General features: G+C 42.2%; 1 protein-coding gene across 2 annotated transcripts in view; it reads right to left on the bottom strand.

Moving 5' to 3' along the window:
• The window catches only part of SKI (SKI proto-oncogene), a 125,181-nt gene that overhangs the window by 11,117 nt on the left and 92,802 nt on the right, over positions 1 to 21,262 (bottom strand). The window lies entirely within an intron of this gene.

The raw sequence follows: 21,262 nt of genomic DNA, 5'->3' as shown, positions 1-21,262 counted from the left end.
CCTAAAAAGAAATCCTCTTGGCAGTTCCCAACGATGGGACAGGCTAAATGTGACTTCAGTGTGCTACTGGTTTTAGCAACGACTGAAATGGAACTGGTCCCTTTGAGTACCCCCTCAGAACCCTCCCTAAATGACAAACGTCTGCCTTTGCCTGCACATAGAAGGAATATTTGATGTAGCGTGCATCAGAACAGCGCAGTCTATGTTTGTTTGTGATGGTTGTTAAGCGGATGACTTCACTCTGCCACAGCTGCACTGGATTCTGGGTAAAATGCCAACTCCTGCTTTAAACTTTTCCACAAGTGGTTTGAATCTTGGACTGTAAATCACCCTAAAGCATAGAAAAGACCTCTTGGCAGGAACATCATTCCCTTCAACACACACGTAAAAAGGACAGGGCGTCTCATGAGCAGGTGCGGCAAATTCTACTTTTAAGACTTATGCTGCTAAGGCCCTACAAGAATTCCACATCGAATGTATCACAATTTTGGAAAAAAGACAAGGAATTGATCTACATAAGCAAGAAATTAAGTTTGTAAAAAAATATGAAATTCTTCAGGCAGGCACAGTAACAAAAGGGTAGCTTTTTTTCGTTTACAATGGAGGTGTTGCTATAATAGAACAACCAATACTAGGCTGGACTGTACAACTATAGTGTTGTCTGAAGTGTCTCATCACAGAAGTAAAATGTTTCCAGAATGAAACCTTTGAACAGTATTACTGATCGCTTATACAGTGATCATCAATGCAATATGCAGACTGTAAAAAAAAAAAAAAAAAAGGTGCAGTTTTACTATGGGGACATTATACCACTGCGGCAGTGATCATGTACAATGGCTGGTTGCTCCGAAATCACTGCATGTCAGTGCTGCCAGCCATCATCTCTCATCACCGCCACAGCAATACCGTGTCACGAGACCAGCCAGTCAGTATACCTATTCACCACTGCACCAGTCATATTGTCCCTGATCATCAACCCCCCACACCAGTCATAGTCCCTGATCACCGCCACACCAATGTTGCCTCTGCTTGCACTAACCCTGGCCTGTTTGACCAGAATACTTCCTGCGGCCCAGACCAATCATTTGCCTGTTTGCTGACCATGTCTCATGTAATTTATGTCCTTTGAATGCCTGTAGGTGCTTCCTTGGACTTTGTGCCCAAGTCTATTTGACTAGCTGTGAAAAGGTCTCGCACGTGATATCGCCATACTCAGGAGTTGTAGACGTATGTGCTTTGAGGTGCAATTCTAAGTATGCATATGATGTATGGTAGAACGGATTTAGTAAAAACTGTGTTATGCCAATGGTAGTCAGGAAACTAAACGCGTAATTTATGCTCCTTGAATGCCCAAAGGTGCACCTGGGATTTTGGGCTTTTTTTTTTTTTTTAAAAAGCATAGAAGAGGAAGCCTAATGTGGTGCAAAGACCAAAAAGACAGCTTCCTGGAAAAAACTGTACCATGGAAATAGTGAACAAGCTAAGGCAAACAGATTTTAGGAAACAAGTTGAAACACGCATTTTACCCTCCTTTCAGGAAAAAAAAAAAAAAAAAAAAACACAGACAAGGAATGGTTTGGTTCAAATAGGTTTACATGCTTTGGTCTCTGGCATGCCTGCCCAAAAGCGCCAAGTATAATTACATCTCGCTGTAGATAATAGCAAGTCAGACACCAGTGAGCAAAACCAGATTTGAACCAATGACCTCAAAGGTGGAAATCTCTATAGTCACACTGGCAGAGGCCCATTTTCCAGGGAGACCTGTTATTAAAGTTCAACGACTTGAAACTTGGTTTAGGAAAAGGGGAAAGAAAACATTATTACATCAGCAGAAACAAACAGTTTCCATAAAATAAACCGTGAAGACCTTGTCATGTGGGTGCTGAGCAATGCAATAACAGCAGCCGAGGAGACGGCTTGCAAAGAGTCTGCCAGTTACCGTTTGTGGATTCTGCATTGGATCAAGAAAACATTCACATTGCTACGTGAAACATTTTTTAAACCCAGCTGGCCTTGTGAGCACAGATTTCAAAGATGGTACCCCTCAAACAAAAAGCAGAAACCACAAATTTAAAATCTAGATGACTTGAAAGCTACAGATGCCAACAATGGTATAGCTGGAACCAATCAGCATGGCATTCCCTGTTACATTTGACAATGGACTTGAGGTAGAAAGGGGTTCCTCTCACCCACAACTCTGAAACAATACAATAGCTATGCACTCACAAAGTACCAAGAAATTCTCATGCCACATTTTGATGAAATCCAAAGAGTCAAGTACAAGCTCCGCAGCTGCATGAGTGGTCAGGACTATCCCGACCCCAACTTAAAGCGGGGGTTCTGCGGCCAAGCAATTTTTTTTTAAGCATTCCTTGTGGTATAACAATATTAATGTACACTCGCTTGTTTGGTAGCTGTATATAAAAGCTGTCAGTTTTATCGCCAAAGAAGGATTTCTAAAATCCGTGTGCGGGTGTTTCCATTTTGCTTGTGGGCATTGTGAAGTCCACAAGCAATCACTTCCCGGAAACGGTGAATGCTGATCTCCCAGCACTCACCGCGGATCATCCGTAAATCCCCACTGAGCTGTCGGCGGACAGGGCGGTCCCCGCACACTGTGCAGAGACCGCCCCGTCTTTCCTCCGCTCTCCCCTATGGGGAAATCGGATGAATACGGACCGTGTGTCCGTATTCATCCGATGCATCATCCGCTAACGTCTGCAATCCCATAGGGATACATTACAAGTTCGTAAACGGACTTGAAAAAACGGACCGTTTGTCCGTACGTGTGAAAGGGCTTTAAGAGCTTGTAAACGAGGCAACTCACGTTTAGCCTTGTTTCGTTTACAGGCGTTTTTAATGGAAATACATTTTTGATCACTCCTAAAATGCAAACGTGGCAAAACAGATATTTTACATGTTTACTGTCAAGTTATATCGTTCAGGGGAGGTTTTAAAATGTCCAGTGTACATGAAGCCTAAGGACAGAGAGAAGTTTAATGGGCTAACCTAGCAACAAATCTTGGTTCCTAAAGCTCACACTGGAACGACACTTTGCTGCTGCACCATTACATTTGATAAAAGCAATGGAGTTGGGTAATTTTCCGATTAGTTTTAGGGTGAGGTCTTTCCTGTTTCGCTACCATCTCATTTACACTGCGAGAAAACAAACTAGTTCCTACCAACAGCAAAAACCACAACAAGGCGCCTGTCTGAGACTTTTTACTTATTTGTTTAAGGCAAACCTCAAAGTTGTAGCATTTCATCGTGTTAAAGTGCTAGACAGAAAGTCACAGTGGGTAGATCAGTATTTTACAGTTATCCTACAGCAACAGAGACGGTGCAAAAATTGCTCATATGTACTGATGTTTTTGCCTGTGGCCACTGATCCTGCAATCCCCACTTTGTTGAAATAAAAGGAAAAATACCCCTCAAAATTACCCATCAAATTTGTATCCCATTAGGTTAAAGCATTCCTGACAAAAATGGCCAAGTGCAGCTCTTGTGGTATTAAAACTGTCAGTAGCAAGGCGAGTGGCTACAAGCTCCAAGAAAATGTACATCTGAATTTTGGAAGAACTACGACATCCATCAGGAAAAAAGAGAAAATCCAAGAGTCTGCCTGTTAGCGGAAAGCACAACATAGCATGGAGCGGATTCCAGGCAAGCAGTGTCTGGATACCATTGTACAAGACAAAACAGACTTCAACACTAAACTTTGAGAGGCAGAATGTGTAATCAGAGACACTCTGTGTCTGAAGTGAGGATGAGACTGAAAACAATTGCCTTCTTTAATTCTCTTTCCTTGTCCGAAGCCACGCCTTTCCTTGGTGCTAGAAACAGAGTCTTGTTACCAGTCCATTGATAAATGGCAACACAGCACACAATGCATGCAATTATGATAGGGGAAAAAAGAAGACTAAGAGTTAATCCTTCCACTTCCTCATTTGAATCAGATTATCTTCCAAATTCTGCTACATTACCAGAGCAGCACCGTCTCTGCCCCCCAAGAGCCATCTACCTGCTGCGGACAATGATGTCAATGCCTGGTATTTATATTACGGAGACTAAAGCCTAGTACACATGGGTGTGCTGGGTGACATCAGCTGGTTTTCAATAGAAACCGCCTGACATTCGGCCCGTGTGTACGGTCGCTGGTCCGACAGAAGCCGGGCGTGGAGCATGACAGAAAAAGGTCTGCAGATTGGCTGAGAGCACTGGCCAGAGCATTCTGACAGAGGGGGGCAGTGCCTGTGTCACAACACAATAACATGGCAGCGGGAATCGCTGTACTAACATTGGATTGTTTGTAAAGCAGGTCTGATCTAAGCTGTTTTTTGTTCAGCCCGTTGGGCTGATCGAAAAAATAAATAAAATATTAGTGTGTACTAGGCTTATGGCAGGTTATACATCATGCAATCTTCAAATTGCTAGATTCCATCAACAGTTCGTGTTGATGGTGGAATCCCCCTCCTGAAGCGCTATTGTGTTCTGTCTGCGGGGAGCGTTCCCCACTTGCAGAATACAATGATCACTGCTGGTGGCTATAGTTACGGGCAGTGATCAGGTGAAAGTAACCCAACAGGCTGGTTGTATTGAAATCGCCTGATGGATGGGCCCAGTTCCCGTTGAATCAGACACATTTCTGTCTGTCTATGGCAGGCTTAAATCCTTAAGATCGAGATTGCCCCTGCTGCAAAAGCATGATGAGTAGTGGGACTGAGATAGAACAGGCAGCACAAATACAAATGTAGGCTTGACTATACAAATAGGGGCATACACTAGAGAACCCTTTTAACTCAGAACATGTCTTAACTAAACAAGCACCTCAAAAGAGTTTGAAGGACAGCAATGGTTTATGAACCAAGTGTCAGAATACAACACCTTCCAAAGATGGTTCCTCTGAATTACTACAGATAAGTCTGACAAGGGGTTTCCATTTTTATTCATTTTGAAAATCCACTTTAATTTCCAGCAATAAAAAAAAGAAAAAACGCAAAAAATAAAAGTATTGCACAAGTCATGAATGCTGATATGAACACTGGAATTGTTTACGCCTTCTAGGAATTTGCCAGGCTGGGAAAGCTTGCAAAAGGCCACATTTGTATTTGCTCATTTGCAAATAGGTTTTTACTAGGGCAGAGGTAAGGACAGAGGCGCTTCAAATTTCTAGACATGTCTATGGTTATAAGCAAACACTGAGAGAAATTGGGCTCTGTTCCCACAACTGCGAGCATCTGCTGTTCCGAAGTAAAAAATATAACCTTATATTAATGCTAAAAGGACGTAGTGCAAAGTGCACATCAACTTCTGCAAATAGTCAATGAGGCTTGGTGTGAAGCGGACCTCCTTTGGTCCCGACAACAAATAATGAAGAAAATGGTTTCATCTTGCAATCCCCTATACAATCAGTCCTATCTGGAGAAGGGGGGGGGGGGTACTAGGTTACAATCAGGGGTGCTACATGCAAATATGTTGACAAGGAAATGCTGACAGGAGGAAAGAGCAGAGTGAGCACAGGGAAGACCTCATCACCCTGCTGCAACTCTTAATTGTAAGTGGTGCCATCTGCTTGGCCGTCTTGAGTGATCAATCTAAACCTCAGGAATAGATCGATAGAAATACCAATCTTATGGCAAGCCAAACAGATCTCATAGCTATTTTAATCTCAAACTGCAGATTTGCATGAAATTAAGCAATTTTTCACAATTCAAAATGACTTGCCACACCTGAGAGTGTATTAATTGCCAAGAATCTGACAGCACTAAGACACAAAGTTAGGGACCTCTTTACTAAAAATTTAAGTGAAACTTATTCCTGTAATTTTCACTTTAGCCAGAATATTTATGGGATTTTTCATCATTTCCACAACCTATGAACCTTGCATAAAAATAAGGAACCAAAAAAAATAAAGAAAAAAATAAAATAATTTAAAATGGTTTACACTGTCTTGTGTTTCTATTACAATACCACAGTTGACATTTGTATAGTCTAATCAAAAAGCCTGTGACCAGTTATGTTTACATACAATGGCCACATAAAAACTAAGCTATGAGTGGGTATGTCTGCATGCTATATGCTAGGCTACTCTTGGCTGTATTCTGTACCGAGACTCCCCCCGCCCCGGCTCCACACTGTGTGCATTCCTCTCTACAATAGATTTTTTTTTTCTGTAAAAGGAAGGAAATAACAGTCTGAGTAAGCTGGGGAAAATGTACAATCTGTTTAAGCTGAATCACCCCTGCTAAATCATAGCTCCGTCAGCGCGACCACCAACACATCTTTAGCTGGCATCCACCAGTTGGGTTTAGTGGTACCCACCCACATAGTGAGTCTGCTGCTGTGGAATCTTTCACAGGTATAGTCATCAACCTATGCAGAGGCTTATTTTATGCCTTGAACTGACCTTAGATTGTGTATATACAGACATGTGCACACATGTAAATGCCAATGTACGGGCATTCACACATTAATACATGGAGTTGGCAGTTACATTTCAGGGTACTGAAGAAAGGTATGCAAATCGGTTAGTGCCCTCATGATCAAAAAAGACTGACGCTCAAAGAGTCAATGACTAATGTCCTCCTGAAATCAAATTATACAAATAACCACCACCATTTAAAAAATAAATAAATAGAAACCTGCGCTAGGATATATGAGGTTGTAGGCTGCTGCCTTCCTAAAAAACTGTCCCCTAAGGGGCAGAAAATGAATATATATATGTAAGTAGGATAGGTGGCGCTGCCTAAGTGTACACCTGATGTGTTAAACCCCGGAGGTGTGATACCTAGCCAGGAATAGGTGTCATAAATGGCCCCAAGAAAGGGGTAACTGGATCTCCAATAGGCCAGCAGACCTAAGGAATAAGATCCAATGTCCTGCACGGACCAATGAGTCTAGGCACAGAGTGGCCGACAGCTACACTTAAGTGCTCTAATGGTAAAACATGAAGTCTGAACCTGGAGAAAGTGTGCTGCTAGACAGTGGTAAGGAAGTGTCAGTATATCCCTATAAATCAGGAGGGATCTCTCTCTAACATGAAATGTTACTATGACACAAAAAATACCAATAAAAAATTAAAAAATTGATTAGTTGAAATAAAAATAAAAATATCCAAGATCATTAACAGATGTTAGGGAAATCTGCGTCTGTACCGCAACTATATCTAGCCACATAGAAAATAGATAAAAAATAGTCCGTGATGCTATGATATCACAAAAATTAGATATAGAAAATCCTGGAAATGGTAACAACTAGAGTCCATCCATATCCACTAGTCCTTAGGCATAGGGGAATACATCTAAATAAGATATGGAGGAAACTTGATGCAGCAGAATGTGGCAGGTGAGGTGCTCCTACAACAGAATTCGGCGTGATCCCGGTGCTCCCCTCAAGGTTCCCCACTCACCAGAACGAAGCCCCCTCTTGGGGTAGCGTGCATAACTCGGGGGATCCTGTGGCTGCTGGTCCAGTCCGCTGCTTCCTCTCCTTCTCAGGTGGGTATATGGATTATAGCCGTTTCCCAGTATGCTGTTGTATTAGTTCCTCGAAAAGAAAAATCAAGGGCTCCAATAGTGTGATATAGTCTGAGGCTGAAGTGGCTTTAGATAAATCTGTATTTATTAAAATAATGTCATACAGTAACCTGCTAAAGAGCAGGCTAATGTGAATGGTACAGACAGTAACAATGTCCCCAGGTTCACTCCTAGCAAGAAGTGCGCAACTGTGGCATAATAAAACTGTATAAAAAATGGAAAGACAGAAGCAAAAAAATATATATAAGGGCCGTAGTCTACTGAGAGCCGTGCTCGTGTAAATAACGCTGCTTGGCTAGACTCAGAGACTGGCGTGTGCTAGCTAGATGGTGGCGTGCGTTCCAGCCGAACCATCTGGCGTGTACCCGGAAGTGACGTAGCACGTGACGTAGCCTGACGTACGTTTCGAAAATGTTGATCGTCTTCTGAGGCGTGTCAGTGTTGCGTCTGCAGGTGTAATTTATGGGAATCGCCAGGCCGCATCAGACCACCCACCCAGGGCTACATCCAATAGGTATCCCTCATACGGAACCTCCGTTTCTGATAGCGAGGGCTAGATCAGTGTATGTGTTAACCCTTGGAGTAAAATATACGCGGCACGGCGTAGCCCATAGATATACCCTTAGTACCACAAACTAAAAATAAAAACGGCTGTGAATTGACTAGATAGGTAACGGGATGCTGCATGATGACCTATACGTATATAGGGATATATATGGGGGGATGGAAGATCTCAACATCCCACTTAGGATACGAGCATTTACATACAGTGAAGTACATAGATGTTTAGTTAGCATAGGAACCAGGGTGACAATTAGCGTATACTAGAAAATCAGCGCGGGGGTATCCTTGCATAGAGCATACAGTATAATTAGATGTTGAAATATAATAATAATTCTAAAGTGTCTGCACTCTATTAGGGCATAGACAAATCGTGAGCATATTGCTATAAATACACTCAGGGACACAGGAACCCTGAGCATACAGAGGAGGCCATTATTAATATAGATGATACATACCTCTGTATAGAGTACTAGAGTATAAGTGATACGATAACATTGTGGAAAATCCCACTGGGATAGTAATAAAGTATACAGCATAACGCTATATATTAATGTGCATGAATACATAAGGTGAAAATAAAATTAAAATAAAAAGAGTAATCAATGTAATATCCCTGCTTCACCCGCATAGGTGAGTGTGCAATATACATGAGGGCTGATATACCCTATACTGCATAAATATGTGCATAGTGACATATACAATATTAAATGTGAAAACCAAATGTTGAACATTCCTATTGAGGATAATTTAGTAAGAGAAAAAGTGTATATATATATATGTAAAGTAAATAAAATGGGGCCTGGTAGGCGTGAGTCCGGGTGCCATACTCCATGTAGGGCCACGCTCGGTAAGTGTAAGATAGAGGACACTAAGGAAAATGGGGGATGTCTTAAAGGTAAGGATAGCTTTGAGTTACACACACCTATGTCACTAGGGATTAGCCAGGAAACAGTTAAGATCTATGTCCACATTAAGGCCATGTGGCACCAGTGTCCCCAACCGGTAAATCCAGCTCGTTTCATTTTGTGACACTGCTGTTTCTTTGTTACCTCCCCTCCAGTTATCTTTGATGCTATCTATGCCATAGAATATGAGACATGAGGGGTCTTTCTGATGGAATTGCTCAAAATGACGGTAGAGGTGATGTTTAGAGGACCCTTTCTTAATGAGGTTTATGTGTTCTCTAATCCTGACACGCAGTTCTCTAGTGGTTCTGCCTATGTACTGCATATGACAGGGGCATTCAATGGCATACGTGACATGGGTGGTGTTACATGTGATAAGGTTTCTGATCTTATACACCTTGTGGTCATGTCTAGATTTGAACTCAGTTTTTCTACGGGGTTGGGCTTTGGTTTCTCTACACCCTATGCACCTTTGGCATTTGTAAAACCCCTTTAGATCTGGGCAAATTTCAACCTGTTTCGGGGGGTTGATGATGTTGTGTACCAGATATTGTCTAAGGGTGGGAGCCTTCCTGTAGATAAATGAGGGTTTATTAGGGAGAACTTTTGATAAGATACAATCCTCTTTCAGAATAGGCCAATATTTCTTGAGGATACTCTCAAATTCCTTGTACTGGGAGTTGAAGCCAGTAATAAAGGAGCAGTGATTCTGGCTCTGGGTTGTGGCGGTCTTATGCTTTAGTAGATCTTGTCTATCCCTCTGTGAGATATCATTTTGCAATTTTTCCAGAGTTGCAGATGTATACCCCTTTTCCTTGAATCTGCCCACAATGGTTTCGGCTTGCCTTCCATAGTCTTCATCTGAGTCACAGTTCCTTCTGAGCCTAAGGAGTTGCCCTTTAGGGATATTGGCCTTCCACTTCGGATGGTGGCAGCTGTTGATAGGGATGTATCCATTCCTATCGCTCTCTTTAAAGAATGTCCTGGTGTGTAATGATGTACCACTCTTGTAAATTTCTAGATCCAGGTACTCAATATTATTGGCACTAAACTTCCCAGTGAATTTGAGATTGAACCTATTGTTGTCTAGGTTATCTAGAAATTTCTGCAGATGTTCTACTGTTCCATCCCAAAGAATGAGGAGGTCGTCAATATATCGACGGTACATCTTAATCTGCGGGTGTCTTCCATTGTAGATGTACTCATCCTCCCATATATTCATCATGAGATTGGCGACACTGGGGGCATACCGTGCCCCCATTGCGACCCCCTTTGTTTGAACATAATACTCATTGGCATACCAAAAATGGTTACACTGCATCGCCAGTTTCAATCCTTCCAGTATGTACTGTATTTGTTCTTGTCTGTATGTGGTTTTATTATACAGGGCTGTTGCCACCCCCATGATCCCATCCTCCTGCTCAATGCTTGTATATAGAGAACTGACATCTATGGTGACTAGCATGAGATTTTCTGCTCTCTCAACCCCTCTCAGTTCCTGTATCAGTTGGAGGCTATCTCTTAGATACGATCTTCCCTGTTTGACCAGGGGTTGGAGGAAGGTGTCCAAATATTCTCCAAGTCGTGAGAAAATGGAGTTGATGCCACTAATAATTGGCCTTCCAGGGGGCTTGGTCATATTTTTGTGGACCTTTGGGGTATAGTACATCACTGGTGTTTTTGTAGAATTAGAAATGAGATATTCTGCCTCCTTTCCATTGAGTATTCCTATATCGTTCCCCTTTTTAACATAATTTTCAAGCTTCTTTTGGTACTTATATTTAGGGTTGCCATTCAGTTTCAGATACGTGTTAGGTACTGAGAGGAGATTCTTCATTTCCTCCTCATAGTCACTCCGGCTAAGGATGACTAGGCTGCCCCCCTTATCCGCTGGGCGGATGACCACTTCGTGTTTGTTCCCAATTTCTTTAATGGTTCTCCATGTGCTTTTACTCTTCTTGTCAATCTTTCTTTCTAGTTTTCTAAGGTCATTTTCCACCATTTTCTTAAACGCGATCACACATTGGTTCCCTGGGTTGGTGGGATTGAATGTGGAATTATTTTTCAGTCCTGTTTGTGTGTATCGAGAGTCGTTAGTGACGTTTTCCTCTGTGTTATTGGCAAAATATTTCTTTAAATTAATTTTCCTTAGAAATTTCTGGAAGTCAATATACACTTCAAATTGGTCCAGGGGCTTATCGGGGGCATATTTGAGACCAAGGTCCAAGATTTTTATTTCCTCTGGTGTGAACGTAACCCCACTGAGGTTAAAGATACCCCTACCTAATGGTGTCTTGGCCTTTTGTTTCTTCCCTCCCCTACATCCTCTGGGCCGCTTTCTCTTAATGCGTGCCTCTGTGGTAGTATTCCTGATTGTCCCACGCTCCTGTTGTCCCATGTAGGATCTCTTTGCTCCATTCGTGGTTGTGTTGTCCGTGGTTCTCGATGATCTTCCTCTCTTCGGGTATTTCCACGGGTAGCCCCTCGGTTGCCATTCCCCCTCCAGCCTGGGTTGTTGTTTCCTGGTCTTGTTTGCCACCGACCCGGGGGTCTGTTTCGGGGTCCTCCCCTGTGAAAATCCCGACTGTTATTTCCTCTCATATGGGAAGAGGATCTCCTAGATCTCTGATGTTGCCCATTATGGTGGTTCCCTGGTTGGGGATATCGTGGTACAGCATCATAGTCATCAGAATATTCGTCAGACGCTGACGAATATCTGTTGTGAGTACTTGGTGTCCTTCTTCTATTACGAGGGCTCCTGTTATCCTGGTATCTGACTTTTTTACTCCGCGATCTTTGTTGATGCCAACCCTGTGTTGTCACCACCTGGTTCCTATTACCCGGTGTGTTCATCTGTGGTACAGGACTAACACCAGGGGTAGGAGAATTCTCCAGATTAGGGAATATAGAGTCTATTCCACTGGCTTCCATCAGGGTTTCATCTAGATCTTCATTAGGGTCTTCCATATATAACTGCCATTTGTATACTCTGAGTTCTTTGTAGTCAATTACATCCCTTTTAAATTTCTTCTGTTTCTTTGCCTGTATGTCAGCATCATATTTCTTAATGATGTCTTGGAGTTCTAGCGTTTTGTCTTTGTAGTCTTGTTGTGTTGCAAAAGGTGTCAGTGATCCCTTAATATCTGCAATGCTAGACTCAATCATTTTAAGTTTAAAACGTCTTCTGCTAATGATCTTATGTAGTAACTCATTCTCACATTTATTGAAGAACGAGTACCATTCATCCATCAGGGCTGCATCTTCAATGTTATCATTTGGGTGTATATCCCACCTTAATCTTCTGGGGGTGATTTTTTCTTTAATATACATCTCCAATGAGGCAATGTCCCACCACACCCGGAGTTGTTTTTCCATAGTGTGCCTGAGGGATTTCATCAGCCCCTGCATATCTTGTCTGTTGGTGATGTCTTCCTGGCTAAAAATTCCCCCTACATCAATCTGTCTATTGCTCATGTAACCAAAGATATCCATAGCTGCACGGAAGAGATCTCACCCTAAGGTAAGTAGAACTGAAAAAATAAATAGAAACCTGCGCTAGGATATATGAGGTTGTAGGCTGCTGCCTTCCTAAAAAACTGTCCCCTAAGGGGCAGAAAATGAATATATATATGTAAGTAGGATAGGTGGCGCTGCCTAAGTGTACACCTGATGTGTTAAACCCCGGAGGTGTGATACCTAGCCAGGAATAGGTGTCATAAATGGCCCCAAGAAAGGGGTAACTGGATCTCCAATAGGCCAGCAGACCTAAGGAATAAGATCCAATGTCCTGCACGGACCAATGAGTCTAGGCACAGAGTGGCCGACAGCTACACTTAAGTGCTCTAATGGTAAAACATGAAGTCTGAACCTAGAGAAAGTGTGCTGCTAGACAGTGGTAAGGAAGTGTCAGTATATCCCTATAAATCAGGAGGGATCTCTCTCTAACATAAAATGTTACTATGACACAAAAAATACCAATAAAAAATTAAAAAATTGATTAGTTGAAATAAAAATAAAAATATCAAAGATCATTAACAGATGTTTCGGAAATCTGCGTCTGTACCGCAACTATATCTAGCCACATAGAAAATAGATAAAAAATAGTCCGTGATGCTATGATATCACAAAAATTAGATATAGAAAATCCTGGAAATGGTAACAACTAGAGTCCATCCATATCCACTAGTCCTTAGGCATAGGGGAATACATCTAAATAAGATATGGAGGAAACTTGATGCAGCAGAATGTGGCAGGTGAGGTGCTCCTACAACAGAATTCGGCGTGATCCCGGTGCTCCCCTCAAGGTTCCCCACTCACCAGAACGAAGCCCCCTCTTGGGGTAGCGTGCATAACTCGGGGGATCCTGTGGCTGCTGGTCCAGTCCGCTGCTTCCTCTCCTTCTCAGGTGGGTATATGGATTATAGCCGTTTCCCAGTATGCTGTTGTATTAGTTCCTCGAAAAGAAAAATCAAGGGCTCCAATAGTGTGATATAGTCTGAGGCTGAAGTGGCTTTAGATAAATCTGTATTTATTAAAATAATGTCATACAGTAACCTGCTAAAGAGCAGGCTAATGTGAATGGTACAGACAGTAACAATGTCCCCAGGTTCACTCCTAGCAAGAAGTGCGCAACTGTGGCATAATAAAACTGTATAAAAATGAAAAGACAGAAGCAAAAAAATATATATAAGGGCCGTGGTCTACTGAGAGCCGTGCTCGTGTAAATAACGCTGTTTGGCTAGACTCAGAGACTGGCGTGTGCTAGCTAGATGGTGGCGTGCGTTCCAGCCGAACCATCTGGCGTGTACCCGGAAGTGACGTAGCACGTGACGTAGCCTGACGTACGTTTCGAAAATGTTGATCGTCTTCTGAGGCGTGTCAGTGTTGCGTCTGCAGGTGTAATTTATGGGAATCGCCAGGCCGCATCAGACCACCCACCCAGGGCTACATCCAATAGGTATCCCTCATACGGAACCTCCGTTTCTGATAGCGAGGGCTAGATCAGTGTATGTGTTAACCCTTGGAGTAAAATATACGCGGCACGGCGTAGCCCATAGATATACCCTTAGTACCACAAACTAAAACTAAAAACGGCTGTGAATTGACTAGATAGGTAACAGGATGCTGCATGATGACCTATACGTATATAGGGATATATATGGGGGGATGGAAGATCTCAACATCCCACTTAGGATACGAGCATTTACATACAGTGAAGTACATAGATGTTTAGTTAGCATAGGAACCAGGGTGACAATTAGCGTATACTAGAAAATCAGCGCGGGGGTATCCTTGCATAGAGCATACAGTATAATTAGATGTTGAAATATAATAATAATTCTAAAGTGTCTACGCTATATTAGGGCATAGACAAATCGTGAGCATATTGCTATAAATACACTCAGGGACACAGGAACCCTGAGCATACAGAGGAGGCCATTATTAATATAGGTGATACATACCTCTGTATAGAGTACTAGAGTATAAGTGATACGATAACATTGTGGAAAATCCCACTGGGATAGTAATAAAGTATACAGCATAACGCTATATATTAATGTGCATGAATACATAAGGTGAAAATAAAATTAAAATAAAAAGAGTAATCAATGTAATATCCCTGCTTCACCCGCATAGGTGAGTGTGCAATATACATGAGGGCTGATATACCCTATACTGCATAAATATGTGCATAGTGACATATACAATATTAAATGTGAAAACCAAATGTTGAACATTCCTATTAAGGATAATTTAGTAAGAGAAAAAGTGTATATATATATATGTAAAGTAAATAAAATGGGGCCTGGTAGGCGTAAGTACGGGTGCCATACTCCATGTAGGGCCACGCCCGGTAAGTGTAAGATAGAGGACACTAAGGAAAATGGGGGATGTCTTAAAGGTAAGGATAGCTTTGAGTTACACACACCTATGTCACTAGGGATTAGCCAGGAAACAGTTAAGATCTATGTCCACATTAAGGCCATGTGGCACCAGTGTCCCCAACCGGTAAATCCAGCTCGTTTCATTTTGTGACACTGCTGTTTCTTTGTTACCTCCCCTCCAGTTATCTTTGATGCTATCTATGCCATAGAATATGAGACATGAGGGGTCTTTCTGATGGAATTGCTCAAAATGACGGTAGAGGTGATGTTTAGAGGACCCTTTCTTAATGAGGTTTATGTGTTCTCTAATCCTGACACGCAGTTCTCTAGTGGTTCTGCCTATGTACTGCATATGACAGGGGCATTCAATGGCATACGTGACATGGGTGGTGTTACATGTGATAAGGTTTCTGATCTTATACACCTTGTGGTCATGTCTAGATTTGAACTCAGTTTTTCTACGGGGTTGGGCTTTGGTTTCTCTACACCCTATGCACCTTTGGCATTTGTAAAACCCCTTTAGATCTGGGCAAATTTCAACCTGTTTCGGGGGGTTGATGATGTTGTGTACCAGATATTGTCTAAGGGTGGGAGCCTTCCTGTAGATAAATGAGGGTTTATTAGGGAGAACTTTTGATAAGATACAATCCTCTTTCAGAATAGGCCAATATTTCTTGAGGATACTCTCAAATTCCTTGTACTGGGAGTTGAAGCCAGTAATAAAGGAGCAGTGATTCTGGCTCTGGGTTGTGGCGGTCTTATGCTTTAGTAGATCTTGTCTATCCCTCTGTGAGATATCATTTTGCAATTTTTCCAGAGTTGCAGATGTATACCCCTTTTCCTTGAATCTGCCCACAATGGTTTCGGCTTGCCTTCCATAGTCTTCATCTGAGTCACAGTTCCTTCTGAGCCTAAGGAGTTGCCCTTTAGGGATATTGGCCTTCCACTTCGGATGGTGGCAGCTGTTGATAGGGATGTATCCATTCCTATCGCTCTCTTTAAAGAATGTCCTGGTGTGTAATGATGTACCACTCTTGTAAATTTCTAGATCCAGGTACTCAATATTATTGGCACTAAACTTCCCAGTGAATTTGAGATTGAACCTATTGTTGTCTAGGTTATCTAGAAATTTCTGCAGATGTTCTACTGTTCCATCCCAAAGAATGAGGAGGTCGTCAATATATCGACGGTACATCTTAATCTGCGGGTGTCTTCCATTGTAGATGTACTCATCCTCCCATATATTCATCATGAGATTGGCGACACTGGGGGCATACCGTGCCCCCATTGCGACCCCCTTTGTTTGAACATAATACTCATTGGCATACCAAAAATGGTTACACTGCATCGCCAGTTTCAATCCTTCCAGTATGTACTGTATTTGTTCTTGTCTGTATGTGGTTTTATTATACAGGGCTGTTGCCACCCCCATGATCCCATCCTCCTGCTCAATGCTTGTATATAGAGAACTGACATCTATGGTGACTAGCATGAGATTTTCTGCTCTCTCAACCCCTCTCAGTTCCTGTATCAGTTGGAGGCTATCTCTTAGATACGATCTTCCCTGTTTGACCAGGGGTTGGAGGAAGGTGTCCAAATATTCTCCAAGTCGTGAGAAAATGGAGTTGATGCCACTAATAATTGGCCTTCCAGGGGGCTTGGTCATATTTTTGTGGACCTTTGGGGTATAGTACATCACTGGTGTTTTTGTAGAATTAGAAATGAGATATTCTGCCTCCTTTCCATTGAGTATTCCTATATCGTTCCCCTTTTTAACATAATTTTCAAGCTTCTTTTGGTACTTATATTTAGGGTTGCCATTCAGTTTCAGATACGTGTTAGGTACTGAGAGGAGATTCTTCATTTCCTCCTCATAGTCACTCCGGCTAAGGATGACTAGGCTGCCCCCCTTATCCGCTGGGCGGATGACCACTTCGTGTTTGTTCCCAATTTCTTTAATGGTTCTCCATGTGCTTTTACTCTTCTTGTCAATCTTTCTTTCTAGTTTTCTAAGGTCATTTTCCACCATTTTCTTAAACGCGATCACACATTGGTTCCCTGGGTTGGTGGGATTGAATGTGGAATTATTTTTCAGTCCTGTTTGTGTGTATCGAGAGTCGTTAGTGACGTTTTCCTCTGTGTTATTGGCAAAATATTTCTTTAAATTAATTTTCCTTAGAAATTTCTGGAAGTCAATATACACTTCAAATTGGTCCAGGGGCTTATCGGGGGCATATTTGAGACCAAGGTCCAAGATTTTTATTTCCTCTGGTGTGAACGTAACCCCACTGAGGTTAAAGATACCCCTACCTAATGGTGTCTTGGCCTTTTGTTTCTTCCCTCCCCTACATCCTCTGGGCCGCTTTCTCTTAATGCGTGCCTCTGTGGTAGTATTCCTGATTGTCCCACGCTCCTGTTGTCCCATGTAGGATCTCTTTGCTCCATTCGTGGTTGTGTTGTCCGTGGTTCTCGATGATCTTCCTCTCTTCGGGTATTTCCACGGGTAGCCCCTCGGTTGCCATTCCCCCTCCAGCCTGGGTTGTTGTTTCCTGGTCTTGTTTGCCACCGACCCGGGGGAAGGCAAGCCGAAACCATTGTGGGCAGATTCAAGGAAAAGGGGTATACATCTGCAACTCTGGAAAAATTGCAAAATGATATCTCACAGAGGGATAGACAAGATCTACTAAAACATAAGACCGCCACAACCCAGAGCCAGAATCACTGCTCCTTTATTACTGGCTTCAACTCCCAGTACAAGGAATTTGAGAGTATCCTCAAGAAATATTGGCCTATTCTGAAAGAGGATTGTATCTTATCAAAAGTTCTCCCTAATAAACCCTCATTTATCTACAGGAAGGCTCCCACCCTTAGACAATATCTGGTACACAACATCATCAACCCCCCGAAACAGGTTGAAATTTGCCCAGATCTAAAGGGGTTTTACAAATGCCAAAGGTGCATAGGGTGTAGAGAAACCAAAGCCCAACCCCGTAGAAAAACTGAGTTCAAATCTAGACATGACCACAAGGTGTATAAGATCAGAAACCTTATCACATGTAACACCACCCATGTCACGTATGCCATTGAATGCCCCTGTCATATGCAGTACATAGGCAGAACCACTAGAGAACTGCGTGTCAGGATTAGAGAACACATAAACCTCATTAAGAAAGGGTCCTCTAAACATCACCTCTACCGTCATTTTGAGCAATTCCATCAGAAAGACCCCTCATGTCTCATATTCTATGGCATAGATAGCATCAAAGATAACTGGAGGGGAGGTAACAAAGAAACAGCAGTGTCACAAAATGAAACGAGCTGGATTTACCGGTTGGGGACACTGGTGCCACATGGCCTTAATGTGGACATAGATCTTAACTGTTTCCTGGCTAATCCCTAGTGACATAGGTGTGTGTAACTCTAAGCTATCCTTACCTTTAAGACATCCCCCATTTTCCTTAGTGTCCTCTATCTTACACTTACCGGGCGTGGCCCTACATGGAGTATGGCACCCGGACTCACGCCTACCAGGCCCCATTTTATTTACTTTACATATATATATATACACTTTTTCTCTTACTAAATTATCCTCAATAGGAATGTTCAACATTTGGTTTTCACATTTAATATTGTATATGTCACTATGCACATATTTATGCAGTATAGGGTATATCAGCCCTCATGTATATTGCACACTCACCTATGCGGGTGAAGCAGGGATATTACATTGATTACTCTTTTTATTTTAATTTTATTTTCACCTTATGTATTCATGCACATTAATATATAGCGTTAGGCTGTATACTTTATTACTATCCCAGAGGGATTTTCCACAATGTTATCGTATCACTTATACTCTAGTACTCTATACAGAGGTATGTATCATCTATATTAATAATGGCCTCCTCTGTATGCTCAGGGTTCCTGTGTCCCTGAGTGTATTTATAGCAATATGCTCACGATTTGTCTATGCCCTAATAGAGTGCAGACACTTTAGAATTATTATTATATTTCAACATCTAATTATACTGTATGCTCTATGCAAGGATACCCCCGCGCTGATTTTCTAGTATACGCTAATTGTCACCCTGGTTCCTATGCTAACTAAACATCTATGTACTTCACTGTATGTAAATGCTCGTATCCTAAGTGGGATGTTGAGATCTTCCATCCCCCCATATATATCCCTATATACGTATAGGTCATCATGCAGCATCCCGTTACCTATCTAGTCAATTCACAGCCGTTTTTATTTTTAGTTTGTGGTACTAAGGGTATATCTATGGGCTACGCCGTGCCGCGTATATTTTACTCCAAGGGTTAACACATACATTGATCTAGCCCTCGCTATCAGAAACGGAGGTTCCGTATGAGGGATACCTATTGGATGTAGCCCTGGGTGGGTGGTCTGATGCGGCCTGGCGATTCCCATAAATTACACCTGCAGACGCAACACTGACACGCCTCAGAAGACGATCAACATTTTCGAAACGTACGTCAGGCTACGTCACGTGCTACGTCACTTCCGGGTACACGCCAGATGGTTCGGCTGGAACGCACGCCACCATCTAGCTAGCACACGCCAGTCTCTGAGTTTAGCCAAGCAGCGTTATTTACACGAGCACGGCTCTCAGTAGACTACGGCCCTTATATATATTTTTTTGCTTCTGTCTTTCCATTTTTTATACAGTTTTATTATGCCACAGTTGCGCACTTCTTGCTAGGAGTGAACCTGGGGACATTGTTACTGTCTGTACCATTCACATTAGCCTGCTCTTTAGCAGGTTACTGTATGACATTATTTTAATAAATACAGATTTATCTAAAGCCACTTCAGCCTCAGACTATATCACACTATTGGAGCCCTTGATTTTTCTTTTCGAGGAACTAATACAACAGCATACTGGGAAACGGCTATAATCCATATACCCACCTGAGAAGGAGAGGAAGCAGCGGACTGGACCAGCAGCCACAGGATCCCCCGAGTTATGCACGCTACCCCAAGAGGGGGCTTCGTTCTGGTGAGTGGGGAACCTTGAGGGGAGCACCGGGATCACGCCGAATTCTGTTGTAGGAGCACCTCACCTGCCACATTCTGCTGCATCAAGTTTCCTCCATATCTTATTTAGATGTATTCCCCTATGCCTAAGGACTAGTGGATATGGATGGACTCTAGTTGTTACCATTTCCAGGATTTTCTATATCTAATTTTTGTGATATCATAGCATCACGGACTATTTTTTTTATCTATTTTCTATGTGGCTAGATATAGTTGCGGTACAGACGCAGATTTCCGTAACATCTGTTAATGATCTTTGATATTTTTATTTTTATTTCAACTAATCAATTTTTTAATTTTTTATTGGTATTTTTTGTGTCATAGTAACATTTTATGTTAGAGAGAGATCCCTCCTGATTTATAGGGATATACTGACACTTCCTTACCACTGTCTAGCAGCACACTTTCTCCAGGTTCAGACTTCATGTTTTACCATTAGAGCACTTAAGTGTAGCTGTCGGCCACTCTGTGCCTAGACTCATTGGTCCGTGCAGGACATTGGATCTTATTCCTTAGGTCTGCTGGCCTATTGGAGATCCAGTTACCCCTTTCTTGGGGCCATTTATGACACCTATTCCTGGCTAGGTATCACACCTCCGGGGTTTAACACATCAGGTGTACACTTAGGCAGCGCCACCTATCCTACTTACATATATATATTCATTTTCTGCCCCTTAGGGGACAGTTTTTTAGGAAGGCAGCAGCCTACAACCTCATATATCCTAGCGCAGGTTTCTATTTATTTTTTCAGTTCTACTTACCTTAGGGTGAGATCTCTTCCGTGCAGCTATGGATATCTTTGGTTACATGAGCAATAGACAGATTGATGTAGGGGGAATTTTTAGCCAGGAAGACATCACCAACAGACAAGATATGCAGGGGCTGATGAAATCCCTCAGGCACACTATGGAAAAACAACTCCGGGTGTGGTGGGACATTGCCTCATTGGAGATGTATATTAAAGAAAAAATCACCCCCAGAAGATTAAGGTGGGATATACACCCAAATGATAACATTGAAGATGCAGCCCTGATGGATGAATGGTACTCGTTCTTCAATAAATGTGAGAATGAGTTACTACATAAGATCATTAGCAGAAGACGTTTTAAACTTAAAATGATTGAGTCTAGCATTGCAGATATTAAGGGATCACTGACACCTTTTGCAACACAACAAGACTACAAAGACAAAACGCTAGAACTCCAAGACATCATTAAGAAATATGATGCTGACATACAGGCAAAGAAACAGAAGAAATTTAAAAGGGATGTAATTGACTACAAAGAACTCAGAGTATACAAATGGCAGTTATAT

Source organism: Rana temporaria, chromosome 10 (assembly GCF_905171775.1).
Source record: "Rana temporaria chromosome 10, aRanTem1.1, whole genome shotgun sequence".
Taxonomy (NCBI): domain Eukaryota; kingdom Metazoa; phylum Chordata; class Amphibia; order Anura; family Ranidae; genus Rana; species Rana temporaria.
This window is presented reverse-complemented; position numbering and strand designations above follow the sequence as displayed.